Here is a 22290-nt window from a genome sequence, read left to right on the forward strand (position 1 = left end):
ATGTCACCATGTACTAACTGCAATCATCAGAGTATGCTACTGCATTTCTAAAGATAGGAAATGTGTGAGTAACACAGCACATATAAGACTCCAAACTCTGGCCAATTTGCAGATAGCCCTACAGATGAGAGTTTCCTCAACTACATAACACTGTCATGCCAGATATTAAATCATGTATAACAGCCATATCCACACAAACCCAGCTAAACCAACATTACTTCAAATGTAGAAGAGCAATACTTACATTCTGTTCCCATGTCTGGAACACACCCTCCAGTTTGTTGGCCTGTCTCCATAATGTATGTTGTAAGAGGTACATCCAACTACCCTCCGTGATGCTGTTTGTCAATCACCCACATGAAGTCCTGCTGACATTGAAGGAAAAGGGCCAACACCCTCATGAAGTGCTTAGTTATAGGAATGTGTTTCCATGCAATTGGCTATAGGAATGATACTACAGCTGTTCCACATGCAATTAGCAAGTGGGGGACTGCAATTCGTGCACAAGCCATCAGCTGATCATGAGCATCACTTACAAAACTCAAGCTGCTGCCTAAGCAAAGCAGATGTACTTTTCCACATCCACCAGACAGGGAGTGAGTGAGAGAGAGAGAGAGAAAGAGAGAGAGAGACAGAGAAAAAGTAAGAAAGGAAGGGAGTAGGAGAGTAAGAGCCAAGCGTGTGTGTGTGTATGATCCATGGGTGGAGATTGGTATCTGGGCATTATGACGGTTGCTTGTATTGTGTAATAATCCATACTGTCACATGGTAATTGCACATGGTTGTACATATTTATGGCTGAGGATTGTTGACAACAATTTCTACAATGTTTGGAAAATTTTGGCCTTGTAATGTCGACAATGGGGCATGTAGCTCCTCAATATAATGATGTAGCAAAACCCACACTGCAATGGATCCTGTCACTACACAATCACCCCAACACTCACACAGGACACTGATAATACACACATTTACCAGTACTGAGTTTCAAATCCCTATCTTGTTATGTATTGCTATTACATTGTTATGCAGTTATTGCATGAGCCACAGAGCTTACGTGTTGGAGAATTGTCCAAAGGTATCTCTGAAGGTGAGTGATATCAGCAACTGTGATAAAGGAGGGATAAGGGAAGTGTAGTACATGTGACTCTCCACAAAAGTTGGTATCAAGGGAGACACACCCACACTCTCTCAGAGAATCACACACATTATTACAGTTGGCAGGGTCAGGATTAGAACTCCGACCTAACTAGTTTGCTACACTACAATATTATGCAGTTATCACAGGGTTCCTATCTCATGATCAAAAATTGTAAACAACGAACGCGTATTGAGCAAACCCGATTGTTTGAAACGTTGAAACGTCGGGCGCGTAACACGGAAATCACCTTAGGGAATATTTTGTCTTTACTTCAATGCAGTATGATCTTGGAGTAGGAATATTTAAGTAGGGGGGTGGGGGGGCTTGCTCCTCACATGGGGGGTGCAGGGGGGCTTGCTCCCCTGCCTCCAAAATTTAGGTAAGAATAGTTTTTTATTTTTATTTTTTTATTATATTTTCGATATTTCAAACATCGCTCAGGCTGATATATGGCTAAAGGGTTATTTCAAGGTGACTGACATTAGCAGTCATGCTACAGTAGGGCAATGGGAACTGTAGTGAGTGTGAATGGCTTCAAAATCATTAATTTACACACACACACACACACACACACACACACACACACACACACACACACACACACACACACACACACACACACACACTTGCCAGTACTAAGATGCATGGGTTCATTGCTTCACAGGTGTGTAGTAGTTGATTTTGCCTGAAGGCTGTACAAGGCTAGGAAAAAGGAATATCTTGGCATCAGGCCACATGACAATGGTCTCCTGTGTGGCTCAGGGGAGTAGTCCCTGGATTGGCCCACACAGGTGGGTAGTGTATTCACCATCCACTCATCTGGGTTACTATTGTGGGTGGTCAGTGCTGTTTAATGCTTGCCAAGTATGTGATCTATATTCCATAACATGGACAGTGTCTCAGATGTGCACATTTCCCACATGCATGTTCTGTGATGTGTGGAAGTGTACTTGAGGTCTCTAGGGCATGTTGTGTGGATAGATTGTTATCATCTGATGTGGCATTCCTGACCTCATTTCATGAGACCTGGCTATGGAACTGAGGCTGTGCCTGCACCTACATTGACAGCATGATACAGGTTCTCAGTGGAGTTAGTGGCATCTGTTTATACAGGGCATGTATATAAGGCATGGTATTCCCTTTGTAGGTTAAATTTGCAGACTCTACAGTTGTTGCAGGTGTCCAGTGGGGAACATAGCAAAGGACCACTGCAAGCATTTATTTGCCTATTGTAGGGATGGAACAGGGTGCCATGTCTTTTTACTTGCTGGATAACAAACACTCAGTCAGGAGATGTTACATATCACAGTGCATTCTGATGTCAGTGGCAGTGTTGTGGTCAACAGGCATGTAGTTCACTGCAATCACAGTGATTACTATCTGTGGGCAATATGCAGGGACCTACAATATAGTGGTTGTTGCCTAGCCAAGTGTGTTTGTTATGAGACATGGGTGGAGAGTATTCTCTGAGTAATACAAGGGTTGCCTATATTGCTCACCAATCCGTAATGTCACATGCAGGGCTATGAATTGTCTACACCAGCCACTCTGCTGTTTGACATCTATTGTCTTTGTAAGGTGGACATTGTGACATATAGTAGGTCCTCAATATAATAACTTAGCAAAACCCGCAGCAACCTCCACACAGGATACTGATGACAGACACACACACTTCCCAGTACTGAGATTCAACCTCCTACCTAACTATGCATTGCTACTACAGTGTAGCACATGTATCACATGAGCCATGGAGCTTATTGGATAGATGTTGTCTCAAGGTACTTCTAAGGTGAGGAACATCACCAGCCCTTGTTAATACTGGCATTAGGTAATGTAGTGGGTGAGAGATCCCAAAAATAATTTTACCCTAATTACACATTTACATTTGCCAGGGGTAAGGTTCAAACCTCTACCTAACAGCCTTTATGAACCATTATATTACACATTTACCACATGCACCACTGACCTGACATGGTTTAGCCTTCGCAACAGATACTTGTAAGGTGGATGATATCTGCAGAACTGCTTAAGTCAGGCTCTGAAATGTGTACCAGCTGTAAATGGGGCCAGAATCTTTGAAGTACACACATACATATGTAGACACATAAACACTTGTCACAGATGAGATTCAAACCCATAGGTGGTGTAGTTACTGCTATTACATTGTTCTGCATTTATGGCACACACCACAAGGCTTATAGGGCTAGCCCTTCTCCAAACATGCATTTCAGGATAGATGACATCATCAGGCTTGCTAATGTAGGGCACTATAAGGTGTAGTGATGGTGAATGGCCTCAAAAGCATTACTGTCTACACACACACACACACACACACACACACACACACACACACACACACACACACACACACACACACACACACACACACACACACACACACACACACACACACACACACACACACACACACACAAACACACACACACACACACACAGTTTCACAATCGCCATGTCTGGGATTAGAATTCTTACCTAACTAGTACATCACACTATAGCATTATGCAGTTACTGCATGCACCACAGAGCTTACAGGGCTGAACCTTGTCCAAGGAGACATTTCAAGGTGACTGACATCAGCAGGCTTGCTAAATAGGGCAATGGGAGGTGTAGTGACTGTGAATGGCCTCAAAAGCATTACTCTCTACACACACACACACACACACACACACACACACACACACACACACACACACACACACACACACACACACACACACACACACACAGTTTCACAGTTACCATGTCTGGGATTAGAACTCCTACCTAACTAGTATGTTATACTACAGCATTACACAGTTATTGCATGTGCCACAGAGCTTGCAGGACTAAACCTTCTCCAAGGAGGTATTTCAAGATGACTGACATCAGTAGGCTTGCTAAAGTAGGGCAATGGGAGGTGTAGTGACTGTGAATGGCCTCAAAACCATTGATCCCTACACACACAAACAAACACACACACAGAGTTTCATAGTTGCCATGTCTGGGATTAGAACTCCTTCCTAACTAGTATGTTACACTATAGCAGTACACAATTATCACATGCACCACAGAGCTTATTGGACTAGCCCTTCTCCAAAGGTGTATTTTAAGGTGAATAACATCAGCAGGCTTGCTAAAGTAGAGCAATGGGAGGTGTAGTGTCTGTGAATGGCCTCAAAATCATTGATCCCTACACACACATACAGTTTCACAGTTGCATGTTTGGGATTAGAACTCCTACCTAACTAATATGTCATGCTATAGCATTATCCAGTTATTGCACGTGCCACAGAGCTTATAGGGTTGATCCTTCTCTAAAGGGGTACTTCAAGGTGACTGACATCAGCAGGCTAGCTAAACTAGGCAATGGCTAGTCCACTGTGTGTGAATGGGCCATAAACTATTCCTCTGGAAACACACACAACACTCAGTCACACACAACTTTACATTTGACAGGACTGGGTATGCAACTGCTAGATGAATAATGACTTGTACTGTCATGTTACACAGTTATCACAAGCACCACAGACAGTATAGTGCTGAGGGATACCAGAAGCATATGTCTACGGTGATAGACATCGGCACATCATGTGATATTGGTCAATTGGATGTGTGGTAGGTGGGACAGGCCTCATGATGGGAAGCTCGTTGTCACTTGTCTGTCGCTCCCTTCCCCATATCTCTGTTTATGTATGTTTGACCTATTATAGTATGTTGTGCTTGGATATATGTGTGTATTCCTATCTGAAGTGTGTGGAAAGTATGAATGGTGTTAAGTGTGGAAGCATGCCCAGTATGACCCTCTTGTATTTTGTCAGACATGGGCTTCATTTCTCTAAGTGTGGGAGCATGCCCAGTATGACCTTCTGTATTGAATATGTGAATCCATTACAGGTAGGTTGCACTCCAGTGCAGGCATTTGTGTTCTACACCTACAGCTAGCAACCTGTTTCTGCAGGATATCTGTAGATAGGTTGACAATATGGGGTCACAATGGGCAAAAGATAGTGGGATACTGTAACTAATTGTGTCTGTGCTGCTTGTGCTACATGGTTTTGGTGTTAGCAGAGATATTCAGACATATGTACTGTTTTACACTGTGATGTATTATGTCATCAACTACTGATAGATATACTTATTTGCTCACAGTAAATTCCTGGGGAATACAAGATGAATGAAACTTTGTCCAGTATTGTCTGCTGCCTACATATTCTTGCACACTCATGCCATTCTGGTGGGGGAGCTGCAGACACTTGCTGATGGGTTTGTGTAAATGGTCCAGCACCTTGGTACTGTGGTGGCTGAGGATCCCCTGCTTGTACATCTATCAACATGACAAAATGGTCATATCCTGCTGTGGCCATACCTCTCAGCTGTACAGATTCACACAGGTTACCCAGAGGCAGGGTACATATATCTGGTCAGGTCCCCTACACATTGTGGTTTACAATCAGGTTTGTAGCCACCCATTACTGGATTTTCAGGCAAGAATAGTATGGGCACACATCAGAGTTTCAGACTTCACACACACTCCATGGCATCCATGCTTATACACACCCCTCTGTTATTCTATCCTCTTACTAACATTATGTGAGCAATATCTGATAAGTATCCCTATAGTTTTCCCTTCATCCCAGTGGTATTTAGGGGTTGGTCCACAGTTTATGCAGTAGGACATGGTGGGCATGCTACTGGGATTTGATGACATGGCCTTGCATTTGTCTTCTGTGGAATGTGTTATGTTGCTATTTGGGACTCCATGCGATAACATACATTGGCAGTATGGGTGAGGCACACGCCTTTGACAGAGGACAGTAGGGTGTTTGATAGTGATGCAGGCCATCTGTAGCAGGTAAGTGCATTCTGTCACTCCTACAGTCCCAGGGTGCAAGCCACTGGATTCACCTGGGGTGACAGGGTAGGTGTCCAAGGTGTTAATGTCAATAGTTCCTGTCCTTATTAAGCCATTGGTGTGGATGCTGGCAGGGTGCTGATTACAGCTAGAGACACACCTGCATGGGACACCTCTTCAGCATGCTGCATTCTGTCAGTATTCCCATGCAGAAGTGTGGGTCATACTGTACTCATTTCCAACAACAGGGATATGGCCTGTGAAGAAGCTGTGGCTGATGGTGGAGTAAGCTGAGTGCATGTGTGCTATGAAAGCTTCTTGCAGCTGACTCACAGATATATGTGGGAGATTCCCCTTATGTTGGCTTATGCGGGGACATCAGCAGTTTCTCAGTACTTCATAACTGTGCCTTTTGTGGTCTGCCAGTGATTGGTCAGACTACATCAGTATTCCATACTACACAGACAACTAATGTGCTGCTAACCTGTATGCACAATTCCAAAGGTGTGTGCATTCGACAGTTACATTTTATATACTCTGTCTAGGCTACTTCCACCTGTGTACTGTGTGTATGTCTGGGCCCACATTTATGGCATGTCCATCTTTTAGATGGTGACAGATATTACATCCGAACAATGACTATGGATTACTGCTGGATTGGGTCTTGCTGGGATCCATTGTGCTCGGCACTGTAGTTGTCAGAACATGGCCCTGTCATCAACAGTACTGGCCATAGGCCACCGGGACACAATCCTCCATGCCTACATGCTGACAACTTCCACACAATATACAAAACACAACAACCTAACACACAGAGCCCTGCATATTGTATATGTGCAACAATCTGCTAATTTGGCCAGCTCAGGTAATCTGTGCTCCACTGTTACTAAACCCACATGTACATGTTACTACAATTCTACATAGGATTGGGGGGGGCACACCTGACGATTATAAACATTTGCTATGACTGTACTGGTATTTCAGGTACTCTGCTGGCTTCCATTTCATTCTGTATTGTGACCTATCATGCAGACTAGAGGCATATCAGTGGAGTACAGCTTTTAGGTTTTATTGACCTATATTTCAGTTTCAGACTTCTTACCCTTCAGAACTAACAGACCTGTTGTAGTCTGTCTATGTAGGTCTGGAGGGGGGCTGTTCTTGGTTGCCATTAATCGGAGGCCTTAGCACAGCCTTTCTTTGTGGTGATCTACACCTGTCCTGCTGGCTGAGACTGCTGTTGGGTATGTGAGCCTCACTGACATGCATGTGTGTATCCTATGGACACACATTTGGCCCACCACATGTCCTGCAGTGGGATTTCTCACATTGTCTAGTACTGCCTACTCTGCTGACACCAGTATTTGTTATGGATTTCATGCTGCCCATATAGGTGTCTACTATCTGCTGCCATCTAATTCAGCCACCCGATTCCCTTGCATGCTCACATCTGTACCACTGATACAAGTAACAGAACATACAACTCCATTCAGCAATTAATAGAAAGAATGACTTGCCTTGTGGCTGTGCCAGTATTGAGGATGGTGCTTGAGGGTTGACTATGTCGGATGCACATACTACACTCTCTATACATGGTAAAGCACAGGTAGTGTCATGTTTGGCATCCCTTTTACTGTATGTGTGAGTCAGAGAGAGGTGTCATTCCCTGGGTTACTACCATGTCAGTGTATGTGCTATGCGTTGCCTTTTTGCCAAAGTCTGGCCATACTGGGCATGCCTCCTTCTGCCTACAGGGGCAGGCTCAGGGTGTTCCTCCTCCAAGTCAGTCTGTGCCTGTGTTGGCCTTGGAAATGGTGGGGGGTGGGGCTGTGTGGCACTGCCCCATGCTGTTCCTGCTGCAGCTGTTTCTGCAGGATCATATTGTGTAGCATGGCACATACAATGAAGATTTGGGTACATGTAGTTGGAGAGTACTGCAAGGCTCCACTGGATATGTCCAGGCACCAAAACCATGACTTGAGCATCCCAAACACATGCTCTATTATGATTCTGGTTTGTGCATGTGCCTCATTATGGAGTTCTTGTTCAGATGTGTGTGCATTTTTGATGGGTGTCATCAGCCACAGCTCCAGTGCATAACCAGCATCCCCCACTAGGTGGCCATATGGTATGTCCCCACTGGAAAATCTCTGATACAGCTGTGTCATATGCCAGATTTGGGAGTCGTGATAGCTTCCAGGGCTGCCAGCACACAAATTCATTATAATGCCCTGGGCATCGCACATGACCTGGTAGTTGATGGAGGGGAAGCCCTTGTGGTTTATGTAGACCCTACCCTGCTCACCATGTGGTGCTTTGATTTGTATGTGCATGCCATCTATAGTACCCACTACCTCAGGGTATTCTACTATTTGGTGCAAGAGACGCATATGGCTGGTCAATGCCTCATGGGTGTTGTAGAAATATATGTGCTCACAGGCATGTGCTGACATGGTATCCAGGAACTGGTGGAGTACCCTGGATGCTGATGCCTGTGAGATCTCCATCATATCCCCAGCTGGGCTTTGGAAGGTACCTGTGGTTAGTATTCTTAAACCTACACATACCTTGGTATCAACTGGAATGGGTTCCCCTCTGTTGGTTCTGTGTGTGAGGCTCAACAATTTGCTGTAGGAAGTCCCTATCCACCCTATAGCGCTCCGCTATCTCCAGCTCATGTAGCCCCTGGTAGTTTACCCTGAGTCTGCACACTGTTCTCCTTACTGTGGGTTGGTCATCAGTATTCTCATCTTCACCACCCTCAGCCTCTTCCACATATTGATTTATGAGAGCGAAGGCAGCCCTATCATTTTATTGGTTTTGTTCAGTAAAATTTCCCCATTTGTGTATGCTGGTGGTGTAGAGTTTGTGGGAAAAACCAGAGGGAAAGGTGTTTGCATAGTTTATAGTAGTGTGCTGGGCTGGGCTGCTGACTGTGTAATTGGTTGATTCTGATGCATTTCAGCTGCCAGCTATGCTAGTTCTCCTTGATTACCTTCCTACTGCTGTTTTCCCTTCCCATTGCCTTCCTGTTTAAGCCCCAAGGCATGCCTAGCAAACCCAGTAATCAGATGTGAAGGGAGCTGCTATTTCCTGGGTTTATTTTTTTGTTTGTTTAAAACCTGGTGTGTGGCAAGCACACCTGTTTAGGCTATGTAAACACTGCTAGGCAGCCTCAGACACATACCCTTCCTTAGCTGTGCTTAGCTAAGGGCAAACATGGGCCACTGTGCTCCAATAAGCTTATAGCAGTCATGTCACTCCCTCTCATGAGGTCATCTAGCTCTTAGGTTTAGACCATGGTGTTATTGCACCTACACAGTTGGGTGCAAGCTAGCACTGAGGGAAAATCTGTGATTCAGTATCATTCCCCTCATTTGCATAGAACTGACTGTTAATGCATGGTTACAAAACTGACACTCAGCCTTCCCCCTTAGCAACCACTATTCCATGGTCTTGTTGTGTTATGCATGCCATTGACTATTATGATAAGATGATGATTTTGGTTTAAAAGCTTATTTCCAGCTTTTTTCTTATTTTCAGGCCGATCCCATTTGTACATCGCTGCCCTACACTTAAACAGCCAAAATTGTCCAAAAAATTATTTTTTATAATTTTGAAACTATTTTTCATGCTTATGGCCATATATTTGGCCATTGGCATGCCTAACCCTTATAATACATGCTTTTTTATGAGCTGTCATGCCTCTGATTTGTAGTTTGCAGAAATGTATTCAGCTACTTGCTGAATACATTTCTGCAGTCTACACTATTCCTGTATGGATGCCTGCCTGCTTCCTGGATCACTAATTCTGCTCATTTGCATGGTTTACATCAGCAAATGGGGTAATTAGCATACAGGGGCTTTCTCCATCCAGGAATAGTGCAGAAGCACTTGTGTACGTCCTGGGAGCTCATTCTGGATCGCACGCTGGCCATATTGCCTGCAGCAGCTCTTGCACTATTCCTGCACATCATGCAGAGCTTGCTGAATCCTGGGGTATATCTGTGTCTGTCTTCACCCTTCTCCCTCACCCTTTCTACTATTGACTATTCATTAGGCTGATAGGTGTAAATGTAATGTTAATGCATTTTCTGCCTGCCATTGTTTTGTTGAAGAATAAAAGTTGCATCTTCCTTTGGCTACACAGGGTCTCACTGTCCCTTCATATGCGTGACTTTGACATGTGTGAAGTAGGATTTCTTTGTTGGGATCTAGAGATAATGTTTAAGGCTATAGACATAATATTTTTCTTGACAACAGCTGATATCCAGCATTAGGTGAAATTCATGCTGCCTGAAGTTTCTTTCCTGTGAATGAGTTGCCTATGTATCTCACTAAGCCCATTCTGTTTTCTCAGTTGTAGTGCTCAGCTTTTGCAAGATGTCTGGTAATGTGCAACTATAGTATGTCATGCTAAATGGCACTTCAGGTGTAATTGCATAATACAGTGAGTGTTTGCCTTACACCTCATTGTATACCAGTTATTTCTGCTTTCACCTGTAGTATGTCTGTGTGCAATAGGCATAACAATGATCTCAGCAGCCATTACATACATAATTTTGCCAGCAAACATATGCATAATAGTCATTCACAGGTATTCTTAAAGTCACAATAAAAAGTTAATATAATAATTACATTCTGATACTCTTTGTAAAATGATCTGCATGGTCGAGTTGAACACAGCTTCAACTCAGCTTTTCTGTTTAGATCAGAAAGTTTACACCTTGTACCACACAGAAAGCAACATTAGCAGGTGGATTTTCTCCACTAACTACTGTTCAAAGTACTGATAACCTAATTTCACCGTTAAGCCTGTTTGCGTTGCAGAAGGCAAACCAAATGTAGAGTTCCACTGTTTCCATCAGCAGAGATCTCTGTTTGCTCATGGCATACCATTGTGTAAAGGGGGAAGGCAAGCAGAACATTTGATTTTTGAACTGAGCTTTGAAGCTAACATGGAAAGGTACAATAAAACATGTGGAGCACCTCTGAACAGTCCCATTCAACACACTCAAGTATCATCACTCATGTAAACACTTTTACACCTTTCATGCCGATACATTTCTCGGCCTTGCACATTTGAAAATAATTTTGAATAAAAATAAGTACTGCTACTGAGTAATATTACTTCATTACATAAACATAGAACATTGTGCAATGTATTAATGTGAAATGTAGTGATCGGTGTGGTCAGTTGCTCACTTAATTCTGGACAGTTGGGTCTGCACTGCAGCACTAATACTTACAAATGACATACAGCCACATATAGCCTTGACATGCAGAAATCATCATGTTTTATCCTTCCTGCACTGGAACATTAAGTATTGTTTGGTATTGGCAGTCCACACTGTCTATGCATGAGCACATACCATAGCTGGTATCAGTAACATTTATTTTTGTTTACATACTATCATCATTTATTTGGCATTTGTTTACCGGGCTGGTCTGACTGGGTCTACAGAACCCGTTTTCAGCAGAGACCCCGGGAGAAAAAATTCACATACAGTACAATACAAATACAGTATAATCCAATACAATAAAGATTACATTAAAAATACTATACAAAAAAATAAGTTGAAAGAGCAAGCTGCTACAACATGTAAATAGTGTGGGAAGAAATAGCCAGGGAATTGTTATGGCTAGGCTTGTATAGGCCCTAGGGCTAATAGCCTAGTACCAACCTATGAACCTATGAACCTATGAACCTATTACTACACATCCAGACAATTCTATACAGTTAAAACATTACAGACAATAATAGTCACGCTCATCATATATGATGTAGATAGTGTCCAAAAAAAAAAAAAGTACGTAGGTAGTGCAATGTGTGACATTGATTGTTATAGTACATGAAAAATAGAATGTTTGTTTCAGTTAGAAAAATAGCAGCCAGAAAGTTAGTGATGCAGACATATAGCAAGAGAGAGTTAAGAAGAATAGAAGCAATAAAGCCTGAGCAGTAGCTTAAGGATATGGTACAGAAGCAGAGAAGGAGTTAGAAGAGCTTTAGAATCTTGCACTCTGTGAGGGACTGAAGTGTGACAGAAGAGGAAGACTTGAGCATTAGTCAGGCTTTATGCAGGAGCACAGCCATGTATTTATGATCATACCCTGTTGATCAATGAATGATTCATTGTCCATTCTGTCTTTCACAACTGTGTGTGTGTGTGTGTGTGTGTGTGTGTGTGTGTGTGTGTGTGTGTGTGTGTGTGTGTGTGTGTGTGTGAGTTTGTGTGTGTGTGTGTCATATACATGAGACAGGTAGGTTACACGTTACTGTTACATCTGCAGTATACATTAATGACAACATAACTGACAGAAGTCAGCAGTATGTATGGATTGTTGAGCAAAAAAATCAACCTTATTCCATCATACCAACTAATATGGATTTACACAAAACATTCAACATCACAATTTCATCCCTGATACAGAATGAAACACTAATCCTATCTGCACTGCACTGTCAGACTACAAAGTCAGATTTCAGCAGTGCTACTTGCATTATGTACTGTGTCCTGTTGAATGAATCTCTACATATGTAGGGAGTACTTAGCTCATGGCAATTAACTTATGTGTGTGCATGGTATTGTGTGGATATGATCTGAACTACTACAGTCTACAACACAGTAGTTCCCTGGAGTAAATTTGAACCTTAGGGTAAATCCACATCTATTTCAGCGCCTTCTTGGAACATCATCTTCTCTGCTAATCTGCACTGATGTCATCCTGTAAAATGTGTGCCCTCATATTACAAAAGTCAAACGTGTGCTGGTACTTGTGTTAAGTACTGTGTCCTCTAGACTGCATAGCTACATAAATATGGATGCTAATCTGAGGTAGTCTTCTTGTACATGGAGGTTTGTAAATATGACATTAAGTGGTCCTCACCTTATTAAAATAGCAGCCTGGTGTTAATTTTACACTTCAGTGTGGTGTCCACATCAATGTCAGACCCTTCTGCCAGCATTATCTTCTCAGCAACACAACGCTGATGTCATCCTCAAAAAGGTGCATGCTCACAGTGTGCAAGCTACACGTCTGTGATGGTGCTTGTGTTAATTACTGTTTCCTCTAAATTGCATAGCTAGACAGACAGGGAGTTCTAATTTCCCAGCAGTCTACTTGTATTTGTGTGTAGAGTTGTGTAAATATGACCTTAACTACTACTGGCCTCATTAAAATAGTAGCCTGTTGTTAATTTTACAGTGCAGGGTGTGTCAATATCTATGTTAGACCCTTCTGCAAACATCATCTTCTAAGCAATACAATGCTGATGTCATCCTCTTTAAAGTGCACGCCAATAGTTTAGAACTCAGGCTTTTGCAGTGCTGCTTGCATTATGTGCTGTTCCTTCTAGGTTGTATAACTAGATATGTGTGGGGTTCCAATCTCACAACATTTAACTTGTATGTGAGATGGTGGGTCCATTGCATCACTGCAGGACTCCAACTTATGAAATAAACTTACATGTTGAGATTAATCCCACATCTCATTTTCACTCTGTCCACAAATGCATACTGTCTGCAACACACTGATGAGACCATTATTTCAATAATCCACTCTCAAACCACAGCATTCAGACCGCTCCTGTGGCATGTGTATATAATTCACTTGTGTGCAAATTGTGTCAGTGAATAGGTGAGGAGTTTGAATACAACAGGGAGAATCTCCTGATTGTGTCTGTTGGAATGTAAATGGATGCCAAAGGTTTTAGGAGTATGGAAGTGCTTACATTGATTAAATATGTTTTTATTTTTGCGTACATACAGTTTTAACTCTTACTTGATTATGTTATTCATTTAATTGGTTGATTGGTATCACATGATTTTTTTGTATTATATTTAAAGTGTGTGATAGGAGAGTGAGTTATTTCTGAAGAATATCTATGTGATATTAAAAAGAACGAAAGCGCTAATTTTGCTGTGTAGGAGCTCTCATTTGATTGGTTTGGTCCTCTTTTTTGAGTTTTTGGGGTTTACTATGTTTTTCATCTGGTTTGGATGCCAAAGAGTGTTACACCTCTAAGTAGAATTCCACATAGATGTAGAAGTCATTTTTACACACACAATTCCTTTAATGGTGCAGTATGGCTTTCACATACTCATTTTTTTCCTGTGGCATATGCACAAAATACACTTGTGTGTAAGTTAAGTACGTAGGTAGGGAATTTGAATACAGGAGTGACTGTCATCTGCGGTTGTGTGTTTCTTTTTCTTACTGTGCAGAATAGGCTGCAAATACATATATGAGATGCATCTATACATTGTGCTGTGCAACCACATTTTACCTGAAACATGAAGGTAATACAGAATAGTGATGTCATCCATTGAAATACGCAATGTCACAATCATCATATAAATGCATAGTTGCCCTTGTGTTTCAGCAAACCTTCATTTGCATGTGATGTTAACTATATAGTTAAAATCCCAACATCACTGCTTACGGTCAATGTGCATGTTATTAACAGTGTTGTTACTCATATGTGCTATGTTCAGGTGTAGATTTATTTATTTTTATTATTAATTTATTTCTAGTTTGATTACCGGGGAAGTCCACTGGGCCTAGAGAGCCCGTTTTCAGTGGAGGCTCGGGGAGAAAAACTCCATGAAACAGATTACAGTAAAGATAGCAGTCCAATAAAAACAGGGTACAACTTCAAATACATATCAAATAATACAAAGTGTGAGCAATATTTCCCATAGTCGAAAAATATCGTGCAGATACATTTTAACAAATTCACATAGTTAAAGTCAAAGTCAAAAGCTGTTTACAATATTTACAGAGTGTGACTGATCGTATGGGAATTAGCTATAGAAGGTTATAGCCAGCTATAAGGTGCTTAGGAACTCAGGATGTTTGCCTATTTCAATGGATGACATCACAAGATGTTCTTTCCTGTTTCAAAAGTTTATTCTACATTGTCTTTGGAAAGTCTGTATTAAAGATTGATGAGGTGATTTGAATAGATTGTCAATACATCACATTTGCAGTGAAATACCTCCTTGCGACTGAGGACATAAGACAATATAATGTATGTTGTTCCCTAAGTAAGGTATGTGATACAATATAGGATTATATCCACATTGGACATAATTGTCGTTTTACTGACACAGTGACAACAGCAGAGGGCTACAGGCGTGTTTGAGTATACCTAACATCAGGAAGTGTTATCTGACATACTACAAGATTTTTTTTAAGTAATTGCAGGGACACATATTCCTTGATTCATATACATGATGCAATGCTTTCACATATCCACACATATGACAACTGGCAACGCGCTTATACCATGGTGTAAGAATTGACAGGACTGTAGAATACTGGAATGAGCTGGAAATAACTGGAAGAAACTGGAATGAGACTGGAATGATTGTCTTTATCTGTTAATTACCAAAACTTGTGCTGAACAGGTCGCAGTCTCTCCTTTATGGGACACATCTTCTTGTACCTTTCAGAATAAAGCCTGTACACACTATAGTTCAGTTAAGAATGTGCACGTCAACAATACCCAAATCAAATTTTAATGTCCATAACTCAGCACTCATCTGTCTATAAATTCTATACTTAGAAATTTACTGTCTCCGACAACAGTGCTAATAATTATGTCCATAGTTTCTGAACTCATATTCTGATAATCATATTCTGATCCTCCTGAATAATATTATTAATATTCTGGAATACTGGATATTTGACCAGACTTCTGCACATACTCTTGAGTGTCTCTACTAAGCTTCTGAGGACTGCACTGCAATGGCTTTCTGCATATCAGCCCAAATGAGCTAACTTACAACTGTGTCTTAAGTTTTTTCCTAATAATATCTAAACTCTGTAAATGTCTACATGCCTCCTTAACCTTGGATCTCAAGCCTTTTACTATACAAACAAAATGAGTTTGTACTCAAACATACTGCTCATTCTTTTCTTATCAGTATTCTTGACTGAAGGTTATTTTCACTGATTGAAAGTGGGTTCACTGAAACTGCATGCAAAGTGTGAAAGTCTGCTTTAATATGGCTGCATTTCTAGACTTATGTGATGAGAATACTGTCTAACAAAATACACTTAAATGAAACCTGATCATACATGTCGCATTCATTGATCCCACTATGCTGTTGAGTTTCTCAGAAATTCTACAAGTGTTCAAAACAGGTACAATGTAATCATTTGTGTCTTTAACTGTTCTGCATTAAAGACATCTGCCCCAAAATTATGTTTTGTATGTTTAGAGTGGCAGAGGCCTCCTGCATCAACTTTTATAGGTTCATAGGTTCATAGGTTGGTACTAGGCTATCGGCCCTAGGGTCTATACAAGCCTAGCCATAACAATTCCCTAGTTATTTCTTCCCACACTATTTACTTCCTTGGACCTCTATCTAGCAGGGCAACTGACATGATCCCCAGGGTGAATTTCCTTTCTCCCATCCACTCATCAAGGTTCCTTTTGAAGAGGACCAAAGAGGTGCTCTACTTGACATGTACGGGCAGTCTATTTTAGAGTTTGGTGAGTCTCTGGGTCAGGAACCTATCCCTCCAGCATGTTTTGTTTATTGTGATGACAAGGTTTAGATCCCTGGAGCATGTGGCTCTGAGGGATTGGGATTTCTTTAAGTATAGCATGTCCAACAGATCTGGGTATGACATGGCCTTGTATGTTAAGCAGAGATCGCCTCAGAGTAGACGATATGTGACAGAGTATAGCTGGAGTTTTTTAAGGCGGTCAGCATAGGGCATCTGCTTTAGGCCTGTTATTCTTTTAGTGAGGTATTTCTACGGCCTTTCCAATTGTTGCAGATGTCTTGAGAGGCACATACCAAATGGGGTGTTGTATTCTACAATGGGTCTAATGAGGAATGAGTACAGTGGGGCAATGACCTCCTTAGTGATGAGGTGTACCACATAGAAGGATTTCCTGACTGTTGCAGCAATGTGGTTATTGAAGGTGAGACCACTGTCCACCTGTGTCCCTAAGTCTCTTATCACACTTTTGGTGTTTAGTGTACTGCCACCTATGTGGTAATTCATGGGTACATGTTTTTCCCAAAGGGGATAATTATACATTTCTTGGCATTGAGCTTGAGCCCATGGCTTTGGTACCAAGCATCTGTTTCTGTAAGGCCCTTTTGTAGAGTATCCACATCATTTGGGGATTCAATAATGGCTCCCAGGTTGCAGTCATCTGCGAACTTTGTTAGCCAGAGTCCCTTAGTGTTGGCCTGTACTTCAGAGAAGTAGATGCCAAACAAGAGAGGTCCCAGGACTGAACCCTGAGGTACTCCACTTGTCACTTGTCTGGAGCTAGATTTGGAGTCAGCCACTTTTGCAGTCTGGGTTCTGTAGGAAAGCCAGTTGGGAACCCCTTGAGTGATGTAGGGATTAATGCCCAGCTTAGTAAGTTTATCTATGATTCCAGAGAAAGGGATGGTGTCAAAGGCCTTGGTGAGGTTGAGATAGGCTGTGTGGACAGCCCTACCCTCATCCACGGCTCTGGAGACTGATTTGAAGAAGTCAGTCAGGTTCAGAAGACAAGATCAGTCCTTCATGAACCCAAAGTGGGTGGGGTCCAGTGATTGAAGGTTGCCAATGTCTTTGTTTATAAGTTCAATGATAATACCAGTAAAACCACAACAGGCACTCAAAGAGGCAGAAGGTAATAATAAAACACGAGCCTGTAGGTGTAAGCAGCAGCAGGTTTAACCAAATAAACGCCACACAATACAAAGTGTTTTCATCCACCAGACTTCTTCAGATGAAAAATGAATAAATGAAGGCTGTGCCTGCTTATATACCCCTCCCAATTTAATTAATAGTTAAAACAATTGTTTAATTGACACCAATTAAATCCTGTAACTAAAATATTCGTGACAACCTACCAACCTGCCACCAATACAGATGAAAGTAGATAAAAATATGTACATTTTTTAAAAGAACTTTAAAATAAATATATAAATACTAAAGCCATCACAATGTGTTGGACAGATAAATAAACTTGAATCAAAAACCAACAAAAGGAACTTGCAGAACAATATATGTACTTATTTTATAGTTTTGCAGCTCTCATTTTTAAAATATGGGCAATGGATATGTATTCATTCAGCCCTGGGAATCTATTGGCTTCCTATAACAACTGCCAAAATATTTCTCTCACCTCTATCCTATTTTCCCATGGGCCCCCCCTCAAATCACATTGCACCTTCTCTACAACAAAGAAGCCCCATTTTGCTTGAGGACATGTCAGTGTATGTTTAAACAAGGCATTTTTAATATCTTCAACTCTAATAGCATATAAATGCTCATAAATCCTCCTTCTGAGTTTACAAGTAGTTTTTCCAATGTAAAATGCACCACAGGTTTTACATAGGGCTAAATAAATCAAGCCTTCACTATTACAATTAGGAAAAAACTACTACTCTGAATCTGATAGTCTCTTGACTGGATGTGTACAGAATCCTGTCTAAGTATATATGGGCATTGGGCACATGTCCCACATTTGTAGGTTCCCAATTTCTTACATGAAACAATAGAACCATTATACTCCAGCAAATCCTTGAGGTTCCTGCCTTTTTTATATGTGAATCCTAGGGTGTTGGTAAACAAAACGTCCAACTCCGAATAACACCTAAACCTGCTCCAGTGTTGAGTAATAGGGTTTTTAACCCTAGAGGTATTCTGATTATAAAACATCACATAATTACCCCCAAGGTTTCTTGATTTCATCCCTTGTAATGTTACCCCTGGTTGTTGTGTGGTACCCTGCACATTTATTGGTACTATCACACTTGTATCTCCTGTTCCCAAAATAGGAGCAAACCTATCCTTTCTCCCATTCTTTACTTCTTCCAAAACCTCATCAATTGTATAGTTAGGATACTTCCTAGATATAAACATTTCTTTGACTCTCTGACTTTCGTCTTCGAAGTCCAAGTCCAAAGAGGTCATCCTACAAGTACAGACAAATTGTCCTTTGATAATACTTCTCTTCTGTTTAAACAGATGGGAATTAGTGAAATATAGGTATGAGTTAGAAAAGGTTTCCTTTCTATATACATTAGATGTAAACTGCTACTCTAGGACATCTTTTTTAATAGTGATGTCCAGAAAGTTCATATAGTCATGTGTAATATGGAAGTATATTTCAAAAAAAATTAGTGGTATGGTTTAGATAGTCTATGAATTCTGTTAACTTTTCCATACTACCTTTCCAAAAAATGCAAATATCATACAGGTAACATTTGTAATATACCCAATATTGTGCATATTCAGACTGGAACACGAACTTTTCTTCCCAAACCATGATCCCAATGTTGGCATAAGTAGGGGCACAACTTGCCCCCATGGCCACTCCCTGGATCTGTTTAAACAACTCACCCTCAAAAAATATAAAGTTGTGTTTCAATACCAAATCCATCAACTCTGTATAAACCAGAAAAGTATTGTGGTCGAGTTTTCCATGTTGATGAATGGCATCCTGGAACCATTCTAACCGTGTAGAATGTGGAATCACATTAAATAAATCCTGAATATCAAGGGTTACAAATATTAAGGAATCTGAACACATGTTGCTATTAATGCTTCTCAAAAATTCCCAGGAGTCCTTAAGTATACCATTGGCCCTAACCCAAAGATCTTTTAATTTTATATCCAAAAATTTGGCCAACGGATGGGTTTTAGAGCCATTGGCTGCCACAGTGGGTCTCAGGGTGGATCCTCCACACTTTTATGTACCTTGGGTATCCCGAAAATAGCAGGGATACGGGGTCTGCACACACTGAGATACTTAAAAGTGTCCTGGTTTATAAAATTGTCATTCAGCATGTCCTGTAAAACCAAATCAATCTTACGGTATGCTAAGTTAATCTCATTCTTGGATACCCTAACATACCTATTGGTATCATTAAGCATATCCATCATCTTAATGGAATACAAAATACTGTCCATGAAGACCACCCCTCCACCTTTATCAGGTTGCATCACCATCAGGTATCTATTTTCTTGAATGGATTTGAGAAGTACCTTTTCTTCTCTAGTCATGTTAAATTTAACATGCCATCCACCCCTGTAACATTCCTGATTTCTTGTTCGACCTCCCTTTCAAAATTATTTGGCTGGGGGTGTATAAGGGGATTATAGGTACTAGGTCTTCTAATACCACTATTAGTACCACCATCCTGTATTGTATCCTGGTATTGAAACACAACTTTATATTTTGTGAGGGAGAATTGTTTAAACAGATCCAGGGAGTGGTCATTGGGGCAAGTTGTGCCCCTACTTATGCCAACATTGTGCTCATGGTTTGGGAAGAGAAGTTTGTGTTCCAGTCTGAATATGCACAATATTGGGTATATTACAAACATTACCTGTATGATATTTGCATTTTTTGGAAAGGTAGTATGGAAAAGTTAACAGAATTCAGAGACTATCTAAACCATACCACTAATTTTTTGAAATTTACTTCCCATATTACACATTACTATATGAACTTTCTGGACGTCACTATTAAAAAAGATGTCCTAGGGCAGCAGTTTACATCTAATGTATATAGAAAGGAAACCTTTTGTAACTCATACCTATATTTCACTAGTTCCCATCCATTTAAACAGAAGAGAAGTATTATCAAGGGACAATTTGTCCGTAGTTGTAGGATGACCTCTTTGGACTCGGACTTCGAAGACGAAAGTCAGAGAGACAAAGAAATGTTTATATCTAGGAAGTATCCTAACTATTTAATTGATGAGGTTTTGAAGGAAGTAAAGAATGGGAGAAAGGATAGGTTTGCCCCTATTTTGGGAACAGGAGATACAAGTGTGATAGTACCAATAAATGTGCAGGGTACCACACAACAACCAGGGGTGACGTTACAAGGGATGAAATCAAGAAACCTTGGGGGTAATTATGTGATGTTTTATAATCAGAATATCTCGAGGGTTAAAAACATTATTACTCAACACTGGAGCAGGTTTAGGTGTTATTCGGACTTGGACGTTTTGTTTACTAACACCCTAGGATTCACATATAAAAAAGGCAGGAACCTCAAGGATTTGCTGAAGCATAATGGTTCTATTGTTTTATGTAAGAAATTGGAAACCTACAAATGTGGGGCATGTGCCCAATGCCCATATATACTTAGACAGGATTCTGTACACATCCTATCAAGAGACTATCAGATTCAGAGTAGCAGTTTTTCCAATTGTAATAGTGAAGGCTTGATTTATTTAGCCCTATGTAAAACCTGTGGTACATTTTACATTGGAAAAACTACTCGTAAACTCAGAAGGAGGATTTACGAGCATTTACATGCTATTAGAGAGGAAGATATTAAAAATGCCTTGTTTAAACATACACTGACATGTCCCCAAGCAAAATGGGGCTTCTTTGTTGTAGAGAAGGTGCAATGTGATGTGATGGGGGGCCCGTGGGAAAATAGGATAGAGGTGAGGGAAATATTTTGGCAGTTGTTATAGGAAGCCAATAGATTCCCAGGGCTGAATGAATACATATCCATTGCCCCTATTTTAAAAATGAGAGCTGCAAAACTATAACATAAGTACATATATTGTTTTGCAAGTTCCTTTTGTTGGTTTTTTTATTCAGGTTTATTTATCTGTCCAACACATTGTGATGGCTTTAGTATTTATATATTTATTTTAAAGTTCTTTTAAAAAATGTGCATGTTTTTATCTACTTTCATCTGTATTTGTGGCAAGTTGGTAGGTTGTCATGAATATTTTAGTTACAGGATTTAATTGGTGTCAATTAAACAATTGTTTTATCTATTAATTAAATTGGGAGGGGTATATAAGCAGGCACAGCCTTCATTCATTCATTTTACATCTGAAGAAGTAGAAGTCTGGTGGATGAAAACGTTTTGTACTGTGTGGTGTTTATGTGATTAAACCTGCTGCTTCTTACACTTACAGGCTCGTGTTTTATTATTACCTTCTGCCTCTTTTGGTGCCTGTTGTGGTTTTACTGGTTCTTGGTTCTGTGGCACCCTTTCCTTGGAGTTTTTGGATTATTTGTTACATGGAGTTGTCTGAGGCAGAGGCTAGCTTCCAGGATGGGGAAGCAGTTCAAGGTACTGACCTGGATTTGCGCCTGTCTTGTGTGGAGGGGCAGCTTACCCAATTGATTTCGCTTATGACTGGTAACTCTCAGCGAGGGAAAGACAATTCTTTTGATATCAACCATATGAGGTCTACCCACAGGAAGGATTGCATTTCCACTCCTGTATGTAGTCAGGAAGCCGACTTGGATCGCAGACAGGCTGATTTGCCTGTAGAGGAAGTAAATGCAACTT

Source organism: Protopterus annectens, chromosome 4.part0 (assembly GCF_019279795.1).
Source record: "Protopterus annectens isolate FY-2018-M chromosome 4.part0, PAN1.0, whole genome shotgun sequence".
In the NCBI taxonomy this organism is placed as follows: domain Eukaryota; kingdom Metazoa; phylum Chordata; order Ceratodontiformes; family Protopteridae; genus Protopterus; species Protopterus annectens.